The 21,392-nt window shown below is 48.8% G+C and overlaps 1 pseudogene; it reads left to right on the forward strand.

The window, feature by feature from the left end:
• Nucleotides 1-15,611: 15,611 nt before the first annotated feature.
• Nucleotides 15,612-21,101, forward strand: LOC146763034 (uncharacterized; annotated as a pseudogene).
• Nucleotides 21,102-21,392: the final 291 nt, after the last annotated feature.

Below are 21,392 nucleotides of genomic sequence, written 5' to 3' on the forward strand. Positions count from 1 at the left end.
TGAGATTTGTTTTTGAGAGACTGTAAGCTAAAAAACTCACTCTATCAACAAAAGAGGGTCCATTTGAGATAAATCCCACTGAAAAATCAACACATACAATTGTGCTGTTTCCCCCAGCACTGCCAAATGAAAAGGCAGTGATTCCACAAAGCAATGTGCTTGTCTCTGTTGAATCATGTCCGTGATCTTTTCAAGATCTTTTCGTGCTTCAGGCATCAGAGTTCTGGGAGATTTGATGTTGGTGTCCCCTCTCAAGAGTTTGAGCAATGATGAGATGTCATCATTTGTGATTCCCAAGATTGGTGTCATCCAGTTGATTTCCCCCAAAAGCTGTTGCAAGTCCTGCAGATTGGTGACTTTTATGTTGATTTCCAGTTTCTGTGGCCTTATTGTTTTCTTTTTGATCGTCCATCCCAGGTATTTCCAAGGTGCAATTTCTTGTATTTTTGGTGCACTGATTTCCAGTCCTGCTTTTTGCATCTGTCCAATCACAGTCACAAACTTTCTTCATGTCCTGTTTCATTGGTGATGCAATGAGCAAGTCGTCCGTGTAATTAATGATTTTTGTTTCTGGATGTTTCTCCCATGCTGGATGCAAAGCTTGAGCCATGTACCTTTGGCAGATGGTCGAAGAATTTTTCAGGCCCTGTGGAACAATGGTCCAATGGCACCTTTGCAGGAGTTCCTCTGTGTTGATGCTCGGGACTGAAAATGAAAAACGTGTAGCATCATCTGGATGGAGTGGAATGCTGAAGAAACAGTCTTTGAGATTGATGATCACAAGTGAACAATTTCTCGGGATGATTGAGAGAGATGGAAGTCCCAGCTGGAGTGGTCCAATGTCCTCGATGACCTCGTTGATCTTCCTGAGATCATGAAGCAGTCTCCAAGATCCTGAAGTTTTCTTGTGAATGACGAACACTGGGAAATTCCATGGGCTGTCTGTTGGTTTGATGTGTCCTTTCTGCAGCTGTTCCTGGACCAACTTTTTCAGTGCACTCAATTTCTTTCGCTCAAGGGGCCACTGATCCACCCAAACAGGATCATTTGTTTTCCAGGTCAATTTCAGAGTGGCGAGTGCCACAGTGACCCCTGTTAAAAATCCAACTCCAATTTCAGTCCTCATTGTGCCAAAAGGTCTCTTCCCCAACTGTGATGGGCTTTTCAACGATGAAAGGACGGATGATTGCCGTTTTTCTTCCTGGGCCTGTGACAACAATTGCGTTCTCACTTTGCATGCATAGGGAACATCCTCCTATGCCTTGGAGAGAGCCCAAAGGTGCAACCAAGTCCCATTCCCTGGGCCCAAAGATATATGAAATGACTGAGACATCTGCTCCTGTGTCGAGCATTCCTGTGATGACTATTGTTTTTTTGTTACAAGTCAACTGACAGGTAACAATGGGTCAATCTTGGTTCAAATGTTTCACCCAAGATGCATGTATTTCCGCTTGGTCACCAGAAAAAGAGTCCTGCTTGTTGAACACTGGAATGATTTGCTTTTCTGGGTGAGATGGCTGTAATAGATAGGGACAGGCGAACGGAAGATTTCGGGATGTGACGGAAAGAAAGACCCTTCCCCCCTCACCCTGCAACACGTTATCTATTACCCCCAGAGCATGTAACCACACCTAACCCAGTAGTTTTCCACTCCTGACTAACCCTAGAGACCTTACCAACCCCCCCATACATAGCAAAGTCCCCCGAGACTATTTAAACCCATGAGATAAGATAATAAATGCCTTTCGACCGTCCACCACATTGGTGTCTGCGTGTGTTGTTGGCCCGAGTAGCCCGGGCAAGGCCGGGTTGCCGTGCTGTTCCTTGCAACCAGGTCGCCTTGCCTTCCCCTGAAGGCAACATATCTGGTGCCGAAACCCGGGAAGATTCGCTCAGGTAGCGGGAGTCACCTGGACAAGGGCAGCGGCTGTAGCGGTGAGACCATATCTTGGCGGGGGAGACGTCCCCAGACCAGTGACCGTCATGGACGCCGTCACGCGGGTCGTAAGTGCGATTCATAAGCAGTGGGGTATTAAGTGCAGGCTAAAAGACTTTTATCTTGCTATAGCAAGGCTCCTTGAGGTTGGGGCAATTGACTGCCCCGTGGATGTTTTGCATCGGAGATATGGGAGAAATGCACAGCTATGCTGGCCGAGGACACGAAATCCTCAGGCAGTGGCAGAAGCCTTAAGGCGTGGGGCAAAGTAGAGAAAGCCCTACGCAAAGCAATAGAAGAGCAGGAGACATGGAGCGTAGCGCGCACATGTTTATTGGTTACACCCAAGCTAGGGGTAGGAGCGGCAATGCAAACCACCCCTGAGGGCGATCCGCCCGGGAGCGGGGATCCGGGGGGGCCCGGCGTGTCACCCCCCTCCCCGGGCCAGAGCCCAATCCTCCCCGCAGAAACCTCCCAAAAATCCGTGGTTTCCCCATCCGTCTCTCCGCCACCGATCAGTGACCCATTGCTGGAGGTGCAGCAGCGCGCAGAATCCTTTTGGCAGGGACTGGCAAGGGAAGCCAGAGAGGCAGAAACCACAGCTCAGGAAGAGATCCAAGCCAAGCCCCCCCCATACCACGCCAAAAATGGCGCTGGCAGCCAAGGAGAGGGACGGAGCGCGGGCGGTCTCGGCGGGAAAAGCCCGTAGGCGCGGGGTTTTATGAATGAACGTATGCAGGAGAAAGAGGAGGAGAGTGGCCGAGGGCACAAAGCCAATCGGCAGCCGTGCCGGACACTGCTACCATTTAAGGGAGAGACGTCCCCCTGCAGGAGGCAGGGCAAGCCCGGGGGGCGGGAGCGGCGCCACCCCCGCGGGGAGGAGCGGGGTCAGAGCCGCACAAAAAGACACCGAAGCCCGGAAGTTTGCTGGCATTCGACTTCCGACTCTGAGTCCAGCAGCAGCTCCGGCACCTTGGAAGAGCTGACGGAAGCTGGTGGGACTCTGAAACAGAGGAAACAGAGCCAACGCGATTTAAAACAAAACCGAGTAAAGCTTTAAGCCGCACCGAAAAGCAACCACAACACGAAACAGCCCAGTTTACCAACTGGGGAAAAATAAAAATAGCCTGTGCTGAATGGTCTCCAACAGCTGCCATCTAAGCCTTCCTGGTGAGGATCACCGGTCCAGAAGGGAACCAGCAGAGGGTATATACTCCGGTAAACCCAAAAGATGTACAGTCAATTGTCAAAGCCATTGCAGAAAAAGGAATCAATTCGGCCATGGTCTCCACTTTAATCAATGGTCTCTTTAGTAATGACGACCTGCTTCCCTTTGATATCGAACGAATAGGTGGCATGATACTTGATGGTGCAGGAATGATTGTGTTTAGACAGGAATGGGAGGATAATTGTACAAAGCTATTAGCCCAAGCATCTGGCATGGGGCAACCACTGCATGGCTCGAGCTTATCCAGGCTGATGGAAAAACATGATTATATGATCGCGCCTCTGCAACAAGCCACACAGATGCAGGCTGAGGAGGTCAGGGCGACCACTCGGGCTGCTAGGGAGGCTATTCACGCAGCCTCTCGCGTTGTGGCCAGGCCGTCGCCGTGGTCCACCGTGAGGCAGGCAGAGAGCGAAAGCTTCACGCAGTTTGTGGATTGCCTGCAGGCAGAAATAGACTCCTCTACCCTGCCGGCAGAGGCAAAGGGCCCCGTGGTAGCTGACTGCTTGCGCCAGCAGTGCAACTCTGTCACCAAGGATATCTTATGTTCCCTGCCGGCTGGAGCCAGCCTGGCTGACATGATCAGACATGTAGTAAGGGAAGAGCACCTGACACACATTCAGGCAGCCGTCCACACCCTGACCAGTGCCATGGCATGTTTCAAGTGTGGTGAGGCAGGTCACATCGCGGTGAGCTGTCCCCAGCCGGCACGGAGACTGTTGGGGCTGCGGGAGGAAGGGGCACCTCACCAAGGAATGCAGGTCCCGGCCCCAGGGAAATGGGAAAGAGAGGGGGCGCACGGGCTGCACTCAGACTCCTCCCACTGCGAATGCAAGGTGGCCCATCTATGCCAACCCCCAGTGGGGCGGGGCGCCCTTATACCCCATACCCCCACGGGAGGCAGCCAGCTTTGTACCCCCGCCAGCGACACAATTGCAGAATTTCACAACACAGCCTGCGGTACCTTCATACCCACTACCACCGCAAGCAGCATCTGTGTCACAGGGCCAGCAGGGGATGCCCCAGAACAGGACCCCTGGGTGGCCCTGGCCATGAAAATAGGGAAGGAGCCCCCGAAGGTGTGGGGGACATGCCGCCTTTATGGCAGTCAGGACCCCCACGTAATAGGGCTTCAGTTTTGGGCAGACACAGGAGCAGACTGCTCGATTTTTCCCCAAGCACTGTGGCTCCAACATTGGCAATGCAAAGAAGTCCCCCCAGTGAATGGAGTGGGAGGGCCATCCCGAGCTTGGAAAAGAGCCCAATTGGTAGCTATAACACTTAATACAAAAAAGGTATCAGAACAAACAGTGGCAATCTACCCCTACATTTTGCAAAACTCTCCACCCCTGATAGGAAGGGACATCCTTGCTATGTTAGAAGTCAGGATTACAAATTTATAATGAGGGCCACTGCCGTACACCCACTGCTGCCAATCAAACTGACTTGGAAATCACCAGACCCCGTATGGGTCGAGCAGTGGCCCCTGTCAAAGCCTCGAATGGCAGCCTTGCTGGAACTGGTCGACCACGAGCTGTAAAAGGGTCACATAGAACCCTCCATCAGCCCGTGGAACACCCCCGTATTTGTAATCCCCAAGAGATCTGGAGAAGGTTATCGTCTCATCCACGACCTGAGGGAGGTGAACAAGACAATCCAACCCATGGGTCCAGTTCAGACACTGCTGCCCACTAACTCAGCCATCCCCGAAGGGCAGCCATGCGCAGTGCTGGACATCAAAGACTGTTTATTTTCGATACCCCTGCATGCTGAGGACAAAGAACGATTCGCCTTTTCCGTCGTGTTCCCAAACAGCGAGCGACCTAACCTCCACTTCCAATGGAAGGTGCTACCACAAGGTCTTGTGGACAGACCGACCATATGCCAGATCACCGTGGACAGGGCACTGATGCCAGTCCGATACTCCCACCCCGCTGCAACCATCATTCAGTACATGGACGACATCCTCGTCACCGCACCATCAGCGAGCCAAGTGGATCACCTAGTGTCCACAATCATGGAAACTCTCCAGGCCAACGGCTTTGAGATTGCGAACACGAAGATCAAGAGGGGACCATGCGTGACCTTCCTGGGAGTGGGGATCACAAATTCCTACGTGACCCCCCCTCAGGGTGAAGGTCCGCTGAGACATCAAGACTCTCCATGACATGCAGCGCCTTGTGGGATCTCTGCAGTGGCTCCGCAATGTCATCCTAGTTCCTCCAGAGGTCATGGACCCTTTGTATGACCTCCTGAAAGGAAAACACCCCTGGGACCCCAAGGAGCTGACGCCGCAAGCAACGAACTCCCTTGACTTCATCGAACGTCAGATGTCCACTGGCACACTTGCCAGGTGGAACCCAAGCGTACCACTAGATTTATACGTCCACTTCACGCAAAAGGGAGGAGTGGGAGCACTGGCCCAAGGACCTTCCAAAAAATACCAGCCGATCCAATGGGTGGTCCTTGGAAGACCAACTCGTGCATTTTCCAGAGGAGTTGAATGCGTTGCTAGCCGCATCATGAAAGGCAGGAAACTCGCCCTGAGACACCTGGGGACCGAGCCGGCAAGGATCCACCTCCCCTTCCGCAAGCGACTGACCATGGAGTCAACTGCGATATCGGAACACCTGGCCCTTGCTCTCACTGGCTTTGGAGGAGAAATCTCCTACGCCACCAGACCACCTTGGACTCAGCTACTGACCATTGTCGACATAGATGTGCCACCAAAGGTCATGGACTGACCGCAGCCAGGACCGACGGTCTTTACAGATGCCTCCTCCATGACTTCTACTGCAGCAGTGGTGTGGCAGGCAGGAGAAATATGGCATTGCATCAAAACATGTGACCCCACACTGTCAGTGCAACAGCTGGAAGCAGCAGCAGTGGTCTTGGCATGCGGACTCTTCCAAGATGAACACCTCAACATCATAACAGACTCTATATTCGTGGCAAAGCTTTGCCTATCCATGTCGAGACCAGGTGTGTCAACATCTACAGTGGCCTCAATGCTTGAAGAGGCGCTTTCCTCGCAACAGGGCACCGTGTCTGTCATTCACATCAACAGCCACAACCCAGTCAAGGGCTTCTTCCAGACTGGCAATGACAAAGCAGATGCTGCAGCGAAGGGAGTGTGGACGTTGCAGGAAGCTCATCAACTACACGAGTCACTCCACATCGGAGCCAAAGCACTGGCGAAAAGATGCGGGATCTCGACAGCAGACGCAAGACACGTGGTGGCCACTTGCCCTCACTGCCAGAAGTCACCCCTATGGACTGGTGGGGTCAACCCGAGAGGCCTCAAGGCGTCAGAAATCTGGCAGTTGGACTTCACTTTCTGCGAACTTCTGAAGCCCCGAGCATGGCTTGCAGTGACAGTGGACACTTACAGCGGAGTGATCGTGGCAACACAGCACCTCAAATCCAACTCTAAAGGCACAATCCAGCACTGGCTGACAGTTATGGCATGGCTTGGTATCCCCAAGCAAATTAAAACTGACAATGCTTCCAATTTTATATCCAAATCAGTGCAGGAATTCGCCTCGGTGTGGGGCATCACCTTAGTACAGGGGATCCCATATAACAGCACCGGACAGGCCATTGTTGAGGGAGCAAATCAGACCCTAAAAACCAAGTTAGAAGTATTGGCAAAGGCAGAGGGCTTTGCCAATTCCATTCCCTCAAGAGACCAAACGCGTATGCTGGCAACCGCGTTGCTAGCACTGAACCAATTCCCTAGGGGAGATGAGACAAACAGTCCCATTCTAAAGCAATGGGCCACCCAGACACTAGAGGAGGGCCCACAGGTCATGATCAAAAACGATCTAGGCGAATGGGAATGGGGCTGGAGACTGGTGCTTATGGGACGAGGGTACGCGGCAGTCAAAAAAGAGGGCAGAATCAGGTGGTGTCCACTCAGGTCAATCAAACCTGACCTTCAGAATGAGATTAATGAAAAACTGTGAGTTTCTGTTTGCAGGACATGCTCGTGGACCGTCCCCGTGACGCATACACCCCTGTTCCAGAGGGAGATGACGGACCACCAAGCCACCAGACAAAACCCAAGAGTCCCACACCGGTGAGACCCAGACATGCACAGTGTCTTTGTGCGATTTTGCTGTTGGGGCTTGTGGCCGGGGGGCGAGCCGACCCAGGCCATTACCCTCATCAGCCATTCAGGTGGGTCATGCAACATCTCTCAAGTGACAAGGTGTTCAAAGAGGTCACCACAGCGAACACCCCATCCTTCGTGTTCCACATAGCTTACCTGTTTCCAGGACAACCAAAACTATGGCCCATAAACCCACGTATCGTACTCATGTACATATCCTACTGGTGCCCAGCGTCCAACCCAGGGAAAAGGTACTGCGATTACCTGGGGTGGGGACATTGTGGATATTGGGGCTGCGAAACCATTGTTACAGATGCCAGACCATGGGGAGATGGGTGGCAACCGCAGGAGCCCAACAAATTTTTACAGTTCACCTGGGCACCCCTTGGCTGTGGAGACCACAATGCACAGCCTAGATATCGGGGATGCACAAGTTATAACATGACCATTCTACAGCCAGATCACCCTAGTTGGGCCACGGGTAGAACGTGGACAGTGGTCCTCAGAGGACCGAGAAGGTGGGTGAATGTACAAATTATCAGGCTCCAACCACCAGCACCTCGACCAGTAGGACCCAATAAAGTTATCAAGAACGTGCTGAAAGGGAAAAACACAACCCACCCCAAAACCTTGCCCCCAAAAGTCACCGATACCCCGACCGGCCATGTGGATGCCCTCCAGATAGGCCGCATAGCCAAGTCAGACCCAAACCCAATCTTTTGTCTGCTAGAAGCTACCTTTCTAACCCTGAACGAAACCAAACCGAACCTAAGTAACTCCTGTTGGCTTTGCTATGATGTTAAACCCCCTTTCTATGAAGGCATTGCTTTAGACACCCCCTTCAGTTACTCCACAGCCAGTGCCCCCCACCAGTGCAGGTGGGACACTCCCCGCAGAGGAATCACCCTGAGTCAAATCACAGGACAGGGCAGATGTTTTGGCAATGCAACTTTAGCAAAGCAGAAAGGCAACTTCTGCACTAAAGTTGTCAAGCCCAACAGAAAGATCAATAAGTGTGTGGTCCTATCCGCATCTGGGATGTGGGTTTGCCAACGATCAGGAGTGAGTCCTTGTGTGTTCCTTGCCAAATTTAATGACTCTATCGACTTCTGTGTCCAAGTTCTGATTGTTCCTAGGGTCCTGTACCACTCGGACGAAGAGGTATACCACCTTTTTGAGGAATTCAACAGACACAACAAAAGAGAAATAATCACAGGTATAACTATTGCAATGCTGCTCGGCCTGGGAACAGCTGGCACAGCCCGGGTGTCTCAGCCATCGCAACCCAACCTCACGGACTCTCTCAGCTGCAAATGACCATCGACGAAGACCTGCAGAGGATCGATAAATCCATCTCCTATCTAGAGAAATCAGTCTCCTTGCTTTCAGAAGTAGTTTTACAGAATAGGCGAGGACTGGACCTCTTGTTCATGCAACAAGAAGGACTGTGTGCAGCCTTGAAAGAGGAATGCTGCTTTTATGCAGATCATACGGGAGTCGTTAAAGACTCCATGGCAGAACTCCGAGATAGGCTGGCTCAGAGAAAGAAAGACAGGGAAACCCAACAGAGCTGGTTTGAATCCTGGTTCAATCAATCGCTTTGGCTTACCACTTTAATTTCCGCCCTGGTAGGTCCACTGGCAATACTGCTTTTAGCTGTTACCATAGGACCGTGCCTGCCGAACAAGCTAGTCTCGTTTGTTCAGGCCCGTCTAGAACGGGCGAACATTCTGTTCGTAGGCCAGCAACAAATGCTGTAAACCAAAAACTGCGAACACAGTCAATCGCAAAAGCCTCCGAAACTCACCTTGTGAGAATTACTCAGGTTTACCAAACCCCTTTTTCCTTACCAAGTTACAAGTTTGTACCTCACTCCAGTGCCTATATCTACGACTACCTCATTTTATTTATGAAAAGGAGGGGGGAGATGTAGTAGATAGGGACAGGCAAACGGAAGATTTCAGGATGTGACGGAAAGAAAGACCCTTCCCCCCTCACCCTGCAACACGTTATCTATTACCCCCAGAGCATGTAACCACACCTAACCCAGTAGTTTTCCACTCCTGACTAACCCTAGAGACCCTAACAACCCCCCCTGATGTAGCAAAGTCCCCGGAGACTATTTAAACCCATGAGATAAGATAAGATAATAAACGCCTTTCGACTGTCCACCACATTGGTGTTAGCGTGTGTTGTTGGCCCGAGTAGCCTGGGTGAGGCTGGGTTGCCGTGCTGTTCCTTGAAACCAGGTCGCCTTGCCTTCCCCTGAAGGCAACAGATGGCAAAGCCATGGCTTGGGCTATCAATGTATTTTGTGGAATTGTCAGAGGTGGTCGAAGGGCTTTTGCCGTGACCATTAGCTCCTCTTTATGGTTTGCTGAAATCAAAGATGGATAAACAACAAGTCCAAGAATGCTGCTTCTGTCCCCAGCCATTATAAAAAAATCTTGTCTTTTCCAAGATGTCCCCGTGACACCCGTGGGTATCACTGCATGGCTGTTGTCCAAAAGACACGTCAATTTGGAGGTTGCCAGGACGCATTGAAATCCGGGCAGTACCAAGTCTGGGTCGCTGGGGATTTTGGAGATTGCTGTGCTGAGGGGTTCTGTTTGTTGTTCCCCAAGGATTGTCCCTGTTGGTTTTTGTCTTGGTTTGACAAGACAGGAGTCTGTGAAGGAGGGCAAAAGCCTCCTGTGCAATGGAGAAGGTAAACTCCCTCCCTCCGAATTACCAGGATTTTTAAACTAAAAGGCTCTCAGGCAAAGATATGGGAATGGGAGTAACAATTCTTTACTAGGAGTAAACTAGATAACAATTTAAAAAGGCAAATGCAATTGGTACAAACAAAACTAGTGATAAAGTCCACAACCTGACACCCTGAGGAGTCGGGGTGTTAGTAGCAGTCCAGTTGAAATGACAGCTGCTCCTCTTGCAGTGGCTGATGAATTGCAGCTGAAGTGGTGATCTTTAGAAGGGTATAGTTTTCTCTGAAGATCTGGTGGCAGTTGGGCCGGTCTTCCTCTGCGCCAGGGCCTCCTCCAAGCTCCGGCCGTTTCTCTGGGAATCCCGCCGAAGGAGCTGCTTCTCTGGGAATCCCGCAAAGAGAGAGAGCTGCTCTGTCTCCTCAAAAGGTACCCCTTTATACAATAAAAGAGTGCTTGGCTTCCCCCTCTGGGTAGAGCATCTCACAATGGGATGGTGTTACGTTACCAGGCCTGCAGTGAGTAATTCAATGGCCCATTAACAAACCATTACCTCTTCGGAGCAAACCATTGTTCTTGGAAGAGATAACAAACCTGCCCAACCTCCAACAGATGGCAAATAGAATACAAGCTTATCTTACAAACCAGGACAGTTTTGCATCACTGCCAGAATTTGTGTCGGAGAGCGCTGGCGATGATTTGCACTCCTTTTCCCGGTTCCCGGAAGCAGCAGAGGTTTTCCATCCACATCTGTCTATGAATGACACTCACTCGTGTGATGTCTCCCTCTCCTGCATCAGGGACAAAGGTCTGGTAGCTTGTTAGGTTTTGGAAATTGTGGGCAGTTCCTTTTAATATGTCCTTGTGCCCCACACCCAAAACATCGCCTTTCTGCACTGGTGTTGCTCTTTGTGCAATTTATAAGAGCTTCCTTGACACACTTCTCAATTCGGTCTCCCAACTGTTCCTCCATGATGGATGCGACATGTTGTGGTTTCCCCACCCTGCTGCACACCTCTATCATGTCTGCCAAGGTGGCCCGGTGCGGCATCATGCTGATGATTCATCTGCATTCTGGGTTGGCATTGGAAAAAGCGAGGCTTTTGATTAAATGTGGTTTTGCTCCCTCATCGGTCACTTGTCATTCCACTGCCTGGGAAAGACAATCCACGAACGAGGAGAATGACTCTGAAGGACCCTGTTTGATCTTCGTGTAGATGTTGTCCTGGACTCCTGCCAGGGCAATCTGTAGGATTGCTCTCCATGCAGCCTCTTTGATGTCGCTGAGAACGTTCCATGGAAGCCTCACTACTTGTTGAGTCTGGTCGTCTTCGGGAGGATCACCAGAAAGCTGCACCATGGTGAGGTTCGCGTTTGGTTCGCCTTGGTATCTGTCTGTCAGCTCCTCCAGGGATCTCCTCCACGCCTTCTGCCACACAAGAGCTTGGGTGTCTGTAAGAACTGATGTTGCAAGATATTTAAGATCATAAGGTGTTAAATCATACATTCCAAAAATGCTTTTCAACATTTGAAGTACAGTGAAGACAACCTGCTGTCTCAAATGGCTTTGTCTAGGTCTTTGATCGCACCACGATCCAGGCGTTCCCACCTCGGGTTTTGTCCCTGAGCGTCATAGTTCACTGGCATTGTTATGTTTCCCGAGCCCTGCAATAAACCTTTTTCCTTTTCCAATTCTGCTTGAATGACCTGCCAGTACACTTTTGCGCTTGACAAAGCTGGAAATTTTGTGGGTGTTTGCCTGTAGAATGGAGTCATCTGTTGTGACTGCAGCTTTGGTGCAGCAGAACTCACTAATACCAACGGCGTCTGCGAAATTGAAGGCTGAGTGCTTCTGGATAAAAATGGAGCATCTGCTGTGGAGGAGAACAGACGACTGCCCTGCATTATTTGGAAAATTTTTGGAAGGTGAACCAACAGCTCTGGCTGCGACTCCAAGGCTGTGCTCAAGTACCATATAAAAAACTCAACAACTCCTTTTGATATTAAAATTGACTCTCCCTGACCTGAAAAATCGGCAGACCTTGATGTTGAAATTGTCCAAGCTGGGGCACCCTCCGAAGCAGTGATGCATACAGTATCATCCTGTTGCTGCGCCTCAGCAGAAGTGTCCTGAGTCCCGTGCCATTCTGGGATTGGCGGAGGTTCCTGCTGATGTGCAGGTGTTGTCTTTTTCACCCTGGATCCCTGCTTATATGAAACCGGAAAAAAGTGCTGCAATGTTACAGTCCCACCACTGAGTGGCGCAGTGGCTTGACCGACTGGGTCCTGCTAAACCTGCTGCAATGTTGTGGTCCCGCCACTAGGTGGCGCTGCCGCCTGACCGGCTGAGGTCAGAGTTACAAAAGGCTGTAGTGTTTGCTCCTCTATTTGTATCTCTAATAAATCTTTGAGCATTTCTTCTAACAATTGGTTCACATTTGCAAATCCTGCGGTCTGGGACACTGACTCTTGCTGTATCAACTGTTTTAACTTTGCAGTGTCTGAGGCAGTCTGGGATTGGATGTGGGCCTGAGCTGGCTGCGTGTGTTGCCATGGGAACAGTGGAGGGGCTGTGGCCTGAGAGGTGTTTGCACCCTGGTCACGCCCCGTCCCTGCCTGCGTCATCACGGGGGTGTGGACGCTCCTGCCTCGACCCTGACCGTGCCTCCTTCTTGCCCTGCCCGGCGCAGCCGTGGTTTCGGAAGCACTTCCGTCCCCCCCCCCCGAGACTGACGTCACCACTTTCCCGCTCCCATTCTGGCTCTGCTGTTTCCGCCCCACTCTGCCCCTCATAGAGCCACACCTCTCCTGGCTCTGTGCCAGCGCCCACAACCCGAGAGCGCAGCTTCCGCCCCGTCTGCGTCCGCGGCGCGCCTGTGACATGCGAGACATCTTCCCCCATCCCGGCTTTTGGGTTTCGCTCCACCGTCATGCGCATGCGCGCTGCCACTGCCGCGGTGAGAGAAGCATCCTGCTTTTTCTCAGCCGTCTACTTGGCTAGCTCTGCTGCTGCGATACCGGAGCTGTCCCCCTTGCGCTTGCCGAGTGGCTGCCTCCGTGGCTTCACGTATTCTCGCCATGGAACGCGTCATGGGACGTTTGGGACCTATGACCGCCACACTTGCGCTCCCCGCCCCCTCCTTGGTCCTCCTCGGCCTCACGTCCCCCCCTGCTCTCGCCTGTGCCGCCACCGCGAGGGCCCGCTCCTCCCCCTCTTCCCTCTGCTCTACACTCGCCTGCATCTTCCCCCGCCATGGCCGCTGCAGCCCCCCTCGCAGTAGGTGTGGACTCGGGCGACTCCCGGTCCCCTTCCTCACCGAGGGTTACGGCTGTTCCTGGTTGATCTGCCACCATCTGAGGGGTTTCTGCATCGGAGGAGCTTAGGGATTCCTGGGGTTCAAGGAAGTCTGAGGAACAGTGGGAGCCCGGGGACCCGGGGCATGATGGGATATCATCCCCTTGATTTTCCACGGGAGGTAGTCCTGCTTCCCCTGGATTTGTGGTGAAGAGAGCTGCTCCATGCTTCTGGCTGGGCAATTCTCCTCCCTGTGCTCCTGTAGGAGCCTGGGCTGTCTGGTGTAAAATGACAGACCCCTTGCCAAGTTGTGAAAGTGACTCTAATATTGTTCTCGCTGAAGGCAAAAGTTTCGCAGCAATCTTAGCTTTGTTTGTGGTTCAGTAATATAACTGCTTATTGATCTCTTGCCAAAAATTTGATTCAAACAAAAGATGTGTCTCTGTGCGGATAATTACACCGCACCCACAACAACAGGGCTTTCAGCTCTTTTGGAGATATCTCCACAGGATGTGTGGACACCATGCCCTGTAGGGCTGATAAAATTTGAGTCTGCTCCTGGGAATACCCTGCCCCCATGTTCTTAATTTTGACCGTTCTCACCAAAAGCTGAGTCAGCACGAGGTCAGTCCAGAGATGGCACTGATCACCGTCCAGCAGGTCACAGGTGAGAAATCCCAGGCACGCTTATGCTTTTTCTCCTCTCCGGGTTGTTCTTGAGACGAGTTATCTTGGTGAAGGTCAGGATGTTTTGTCTTGAGCTTTCTGCTCCCTCTCTCTTTGGAGTCCTTGGAGAGTGTGTGCGTGTGCCCTTTTCCGGTGGAGATTGGAGGTTGCTTGATGGATTGGCTTCTTGCCTCTGCCCTTTTTGTTCGCCCACCAAGGGACACCAGATGCGAGCTCACCTCTAGGTCATGGGTGGCTCCGTGTGGTGGAAAAGTCTCTCCTCCAACCCGTGCTTTCAAAGAAAGACTCAGTAGTCTTCTGTTGTCTGGTCTCAAGGTAGTTTATTGCATGTTGTCTAAAAGATTTTCTTCTTGAGCTGCTGTGGTCTGCTCAGCTGCTCAGGCAAAGGCACACACACCCCCTGACATCCTCTCTGACTCCCGTCTTCTTCTTCTCTCCCCCACCCAGGGCTGGTGCTATCTTTTATATGATACATTATGTGTTAAATGTTTATAGTTTTTCCCCAATGCCTATTACCTATATTAAATGATGCCTTTCTACTCTAAACCAATCTATGAGTGCCAACATCACCAAGAACATGGAGGTAAGGAAGAAGAAAGAGGGAGGACATGGCAGGCCCAAATCCCTCCATCTTAAAACTTCTGACCCCCATGTACAAGACCTAAAACCCCCCTGTACAGCGCTCAAAAATTCTTCCCTTTACTTTGTGACTACTTCTACTATAATATCGAAATTTTTGTGACTTCTTGTTCTTCCTGCAAGGTTGGTAAATCGTTCCATGGTTCAAATCCAAAATCAAAGCTGTTTCCAGCTGCCTGCCAGGGTCTCAAATACTTCTGACCTGGACCCGGAACATCCAAAATTGTCTGAGGGACATTTTGAGTTCCGACAGGAAAAGACAAACATTCTTCCACTTTCTCTCCGCCTTTATGGAACCACCAGGATTAAGGGGAAGAAGTTGACAAAAAACAGAAAAATTCTTAATTTTCAAGGAATTTATGCATCATGTATGAGATATATGAATATGCAACAGGCTATTGCTTTTAAGGGTTATTCCTTTGTTCACAAGGCATGGTTTTGGCAGCTTAGTGCCCAAAAACATCCGGACATCTGTAATTCTTTGCTTTTTATTGTCTCGTAGTGTCCTAATCCTCATTGTCCAAAATTTTATTACTCTAATTTTATTACTATTTTTATAACTATTTTATTACTAATAAATTTTAAGATTTTAAAAAACAAGTGATTGGTGTTTTTCACGAATTGGGGAGTACCATTCCTAAACCACTGCAAATGGATAGTGGCTTTACAGGTACATTCTGGGAAGGCATTTCAGGTAAAGAAGGTAGATGAAAGGGGTTTGTTGGAGGAAAATAAGCTTTATATTTGGCATTGTTGATGGTATAAGATATAAAAGGAAATACAAACATAAAGGAAGCAGGATGTTTTTGATCATTAAAAAGTTTGAATAAGACATCAAACAAAAGGAACACAGTTGGACTGGGTGAGCTTCCTTCATAACAGCATGTACAATGCTGTGCTTTGCATTTGTGCCAAAACCAATGTTGATAAAACACCAATGTTTTGGCTACAGCTGAACAGTGCTCCCACAGTCTCAAGTTTTTTCTCTTCCCCCTGCCCTGGCTAGGCTAGGGATGGGCCAGAGGTTAGTAGGGGAAATAGCCAGGATCTCTGACCAGAACTGATCAAATTGATATTCCATTCCATATGATGTTGTGCCCAATAATAAAAGCTCAGGGAAAGGAGGAGGAAGGGGCAATGTTCATGGTTGTGGTATTTGTCTTTCCAAGCAACAACTACATGTACAGTGGTTCTGTTTCCCAGGAAGTGGCTGGACATCTGCCTGCTGTTGGGAAGTGAAATACCTACCCCCGCAGCCCTCCGGAGTTACTAGACTAGCCCAGATCTGAGAGGGCTTTGGGGGAAATATTTCAGGGGCATTGGCAAAAGATTCCAAAAGAGACTCTAACCCCCAATGTAGTCCAAGACATTTATTCCGGGGGAGGGGAGGAAGAGGGAAAGAGAGCGAACAAGGAAGAGCAGAGCCTTATCTAGAGTCCTGCTCAGGAAAAGATAGTTGGTTCTCAGCCAATTAAGTCAAGAAAGGTGTAGTAGATAGGGACAGGCGAACGGAAGATTTCGGGATGTGACGGAAAGAAAGACCCCTTCCCCCTCTCACCCTGCAACATGTTATCCATTTACCCCAAAGAATGTAACCACACCTAACCCAGTAGTTTTCCACTCCTGACTAACCCTAGAGACCCTACCAACCCCCCCTGACGTAGCAGAGTCCCCCAAGACTATTTAAACCCATGAGATAAGATAATAAATGCTTTCGACCGTCCACCACACTGGTGCCTGCGTGTGTCGTTGGCCCGAGTGGCCCAGGGGAGACTGGGCTGCCGTGCTGTTCCTTGAAACCAGGTCGCCTTGCCTTCCCCTGAAGGCAACAAAAGGAAGGAAGGGTTAAACTAACATGGTCACAGCTATAGGGGCCTCGGGGGGGGGGGGGGGGGGCGGAACCATTTCTCAGAGCAATTCAACAGGGAAGTAAGGAATGAATTGCTCTTTTGGTGGATGTTTGGCTGCTGGCTGAGGTCAACCCATCACAACAGTGAAGGGATTAAAAGAAGATTGTTACCTTCTTTGAATTACTTCGAATTATAAAGGGAAAAGTAGGGGAAAATATAAACTAGAAAAGTAAACACAGTGATGTGATTTGAAAGTTAATTTCACTATATTGGTTTACTTCTGCATTGACCAGGTATTGTTTCCTTCATTTGCTTTCTTTCACATGATAGACTTATGTGGTACAACCAATGAATCACTATATTGCTTTAGAGGTATGAAAGTCTGTCACAATATATGGTGTCTGATGGATTTAAAAAAGGGCAGTAGTAAAACTGTCTTTCTTGTCTTAAGTTGTTAAGACTGACAAGAAAGCCATTTATATTTAGACAAAGCAACCAGAGAAGAAACATTACTGGACCTGGTGCTCACCAATGCAGATGAGCTCATCAGAGAAATTAAGACTGGAGTCAGACTGAGATGTAGCAACCATGCCCTGGTTGAGTTTGTGATCTCAAAGAGTCTGGTGAGGAGAAACCAGGACCCTGAACTTTGGAAGAACTAACTCTCAGATGTTTAAGGAGTTGGTGAATGATATCCCCATGGTAACTTGTTGATGCAGGCCCCCAGCTGGGTAATAATTAGCATTGACTTCATGGTTCAGAAGGCTAGAATCAATTGCTTTATTATATCATCTTATAGTAGATTATATTATACTTCTATTACACTATATTACAGTAGCAAGAGCTCTCACCAACTACCAACTAGAAAACCCATGACTCTCTCCCGAGAGTCCTGACACAGCTGTGGATCTGATTGGTCATTGAATCCAAACACCATCACCAGAATCCAATCAAGCAATCACCTTGGGTAAACAATCTTCAGAACACATTCCACGTGGGCACAACACATGAACAGAGATAATAATTATTTTGATTCTTTCTCCAAACTTTCCTAGACCGAAGCCTGAGAGAACTCTCTGTTCTCTCTTCAACTGAACTGAGACCTTCCATAGTAACTGTCCTTAGGGACAGAGTTGATGACCAGAGCTAGCAACTCTTTAAGGCCACTTTTCTTAGAGTGCAAGAGCTCTCCATCCCAGTGTGTAGGAAATCAAGCAGGGCAGGCTGGAAACCAGCATGGTTGAGCAAGGATCTGCTCTTCAAACTGAGGAGTAAGAAGGAAATGCACAACCAGTGGAAGCAGAGACCAGTGACCTGGGGAGAATATTGGGATACGGTTCCAATGTGTAGGAAAGGGGTCAGGAAAGCCAGATAGAACAGGACTTGGAAAGACATGTGAAAGCATAACAAGATGTCCTGAATTAGGGCAAATTTGGGAGAAAACCTCCAAAAGGGGCCCCCTCAGAAAGCCAACCCACATGGCCCCTCCCCCCAACTGGTTTGGGAAAATTTCCTTGGAAAGAAGTGGAAAAAAAACCCTGTTTATTTAAACAGGCAAAGCATTCCCTGGCACACAAAATTAACAATACCAGATGACAAAAATCATTCATAGCTCTGAAGAGATGACAAATTCAGAAAGTCTCTCCTGGGAGTGGTCACTCTTATCAGTCCCTCTGGTGCTGGGAAAAGCTGCTGCCCACAGTAGGCCCCAGTAGGCCACAAAGTTCAAACTCTTGGTGTTTCCCCGGGTCCCAGTCCAGAGCAGGTTCGAACAGTTCCAAGAAAAGGGAAAGAAAACCAGTCCAGGGAAAACTTGGACTGCCTCAGCTAGCTAAACTAACTAAAAAGCAAAGGAGAGCTGTGTTCTGCCCCGTCCATGCCCAGACAACACAGTGGAGTTCTGTGTTCCAGCAGACTGTAAAGGAGTGAGTGCAGTCCCTGATAACAAACTCTGTGCTTCTTCTCCCCGCCTTCGCTCTCAGAGCCAGTCTTGAAGGCACAGAATATAATATCCAGCATAAACAGAACAGATGACTGGGGATACAAGCATCATAACGTCACCCTAGGACACAAGAAGGGGATCTGTAAGTACAGAGGTTGTGAGTTCGCGAGCCCCAAGTTGAGCAACTCTCTGGGGGCTCCCCTGGCAGGGGAGACCCTCCTGTAGCAGTTCTGTGTCAGGAACAAGAGACTCATTGGACCTTTTCAGTCTTCAGCTTCTGTTTATTGTTATCTTATCAAAACTTCAGCACACTGTCTGCGCCCAGACCTTGCATGCATGAAAACAACACAAAAATGGCCAACAACCTCATGCTGCAAGGTCTTTTTAAGTCTAATCAAAAACTAAACTACCCAATTAAGTAGTGACACCTGAATTATTTTCCTTTCTAACACAATAACTGACTGCTAAAGACCTGCAATGCAGATTTTTCTACCCAATTACAAGATACCACCTAAACCCAAGAAGAAAGAGGAAGAAGAGAGTAGAAAGGAACTTGAGACAACACCCTATATCCTCCATCTTGAACTCATCTATAACATACTAAAAATCCTAAAACTTAAATTTCTCACCCATGTGACATACTACACTACTCTCTACAATCTCTACAATCTATTTCACACTTTTGTGGTTTCTAGTTTACCTTGAGACTTTGGAAGTTTTCTCCATGAATGAGGGTCAAAGTCAGTGTTTTCCTGGGGGTCAGGACACCCCAGAGCAGACAGAGAAATATTCCCGGTACCCTGGGTTCCCACAGAACCCAGAGAAGAAAGGCCAAGGCAAGTGTACCCCTGTGGAAGGGGCTGACAGCTGGTCTGTCAGCCAGAGAGAGTTAGTTGAAGAAGAGATGCTGATAAGAGTCATCTTTGCCCCTAAATGGAGTTCTACCAAGGTCGTCAGCATGGAAACGGAGGAGAAGAAAAGATAAACGAGGGGCCTGCAGTCCCCTCCTTGGCGGAAAACAGTGGTGGAGACCACCTTGAACCAATGAACATTATGTTGATCTATTGTAGCCAATGAATAGATATAAACTTTGTGAGAAGGTATAAAATACAGCATGCTGCTAAATTAAACAGAGACGCCTTCTTTAATACATGGTGTTTTTCTGTTTGTTGTGACCATCTCAACAGCGACATACCCCCTCTGATAAATGAGAAGGGAGAACTGGTATCAAAAAATATGGAGAAGACTGAGGTACTCAATGAGTTCTTGGCATCAATCTTCACTGGCAATCAGTCTTCCCACTTCTCTCAAGTCCCTGAACCTCCAGGTGGGGGCTGGAGGAGCAAAGTCCTTCCCACTGTAAGGGAAGGGATGGTTTGAGACCACTTTTCTATAGGGCCTGATGAGATGCATCCAGGGTCCTGAGGGAACTGGATGATATTTTTGCCAAGCCACTCTCCATCATATTTAAAAGCCATTGTAGGAATGTGCCCCCTGTTGACAGTGATCAAATTATCCTTTGTCTCCTTAAAAAGGCAAAAAGCCCAGAAGTTTCTCCTCAATTTGGTAAAAAGACATCTCATAGGGCCTTTGGGACTTCACCTTATTGTAAATGCAGGCAAACCCAATGGGAAGAAATGACGATGTCTGACTCAATTCAGAAGGCTGAATTATTTCTTTATTATAACTATGCTAAAATACATTAGTATACTATATGAAAGGAGGATACTAAAACTACATACTGCTTTCTCTGACTCTATCTCTCACTCTCCCCAACTCGTGACCCTCTCTAGAGAGTCCAGACACGGGTGGATTGGATTTGCCATCAGGCTCAAACAATCCTCACCAGAATCCAATCAAGCACTCACTCCAGGTAAACAATTCTCAAACACATTACACAGGAAAAACAAAGAGCAGAAATAGAAATTGTTTTCTCTTTCATTTCTCTCTGTGCACCTTTATGAAAAATCCTGAGAGGGAGAGAAATGTGCCTGCCACATCATCTTAAACCTGGGGCTACCCGATTGGGCAGAGACCAAAAGGTCCTGCCTAGGTAATTCACTAGAAAAAGAAGAGAACAAAGGAAATAATCACTTTTTTGGAGTGTTTTAGCAGGAGCAAGAACCTCTTGCCCCTGGCTCAGTTTTTCTCTGTAAGAGCTTTGCTATTTTGCCTTTTATTAAAACATTTCTGTTTCCAACACTACCTCAGAAGCCATCCTGATAATTTTATGCCATTTGAGGTAGCTGAGCTATCTCAGGTGTGATAGGTTCTCAGAGAGCTCATAAGACCTGGCTCAAGGAGAAACCCATCAAGCCATGATGGTCAGGCGAAGTCTCCAGTGACTGGAAAAAGGGAAATATCAGTCATTTTAGAAAGGGTAGAAAGGAAGAACTGGGGAACTACAGACTGGTGAATCTCACCTCCGTGCCTGGGAAGATCGTGGAGCAGACCCTCATGGAAGCAATGTTAAGGCACATGCAAGAGAATGAGGTGATCTGAGACAGCCACCATGGCTTACTAAGGACAAATTGTGCCTAACCAGTCTGGTGGCCTTCTATGATGGAGTGCCTGCAACAGTCAACAAGGTAAGAATGACTGATGTCACCTACCTAAACTTCTGTAAGACCTTTAATAGAGTCTCATATGACATCCTTATTTCCAAATTGGAGACACATGGATTTGAAGGGTGGACTATTTGGTGGATGTAGGTTATAACCCATCCCAGGAGACAAGAATAACCCAGGTTCTTGTTAATAGATCCCTTGTGGTGGATTAGAGTGAAACAATACTGGATGATTGATGTGTGTGTAAATATATGTATATAGGGTTTATTTTATAGGGTTTATATGGTTGCAAATGAAAGCAGGTATGTAGCCATTTTGATGATGATGATGATGATTATTATCTATAACAATATGAAAGCATAAAAATATTACCCAAAGACACTTATAAGGGAAAAGAAAGAGAAAGAGAATAAGAGTGTGAAAATATAATCACAC

This window comes from Lonchura striata, chromosome W (assembly GCF_050655825.1).
Source record: "Lonchura striata isolate lonStrDom1 chromosome W, ASM5065582v1, whole genome shotgun sequence".
Classification (NCBI taxonomy): domain Eukaryota; kingdom Metazoa; phylum Chordata; class Aves; order Passeriformes; family Estrildidae; genus Lonchura; species Lonchura striata.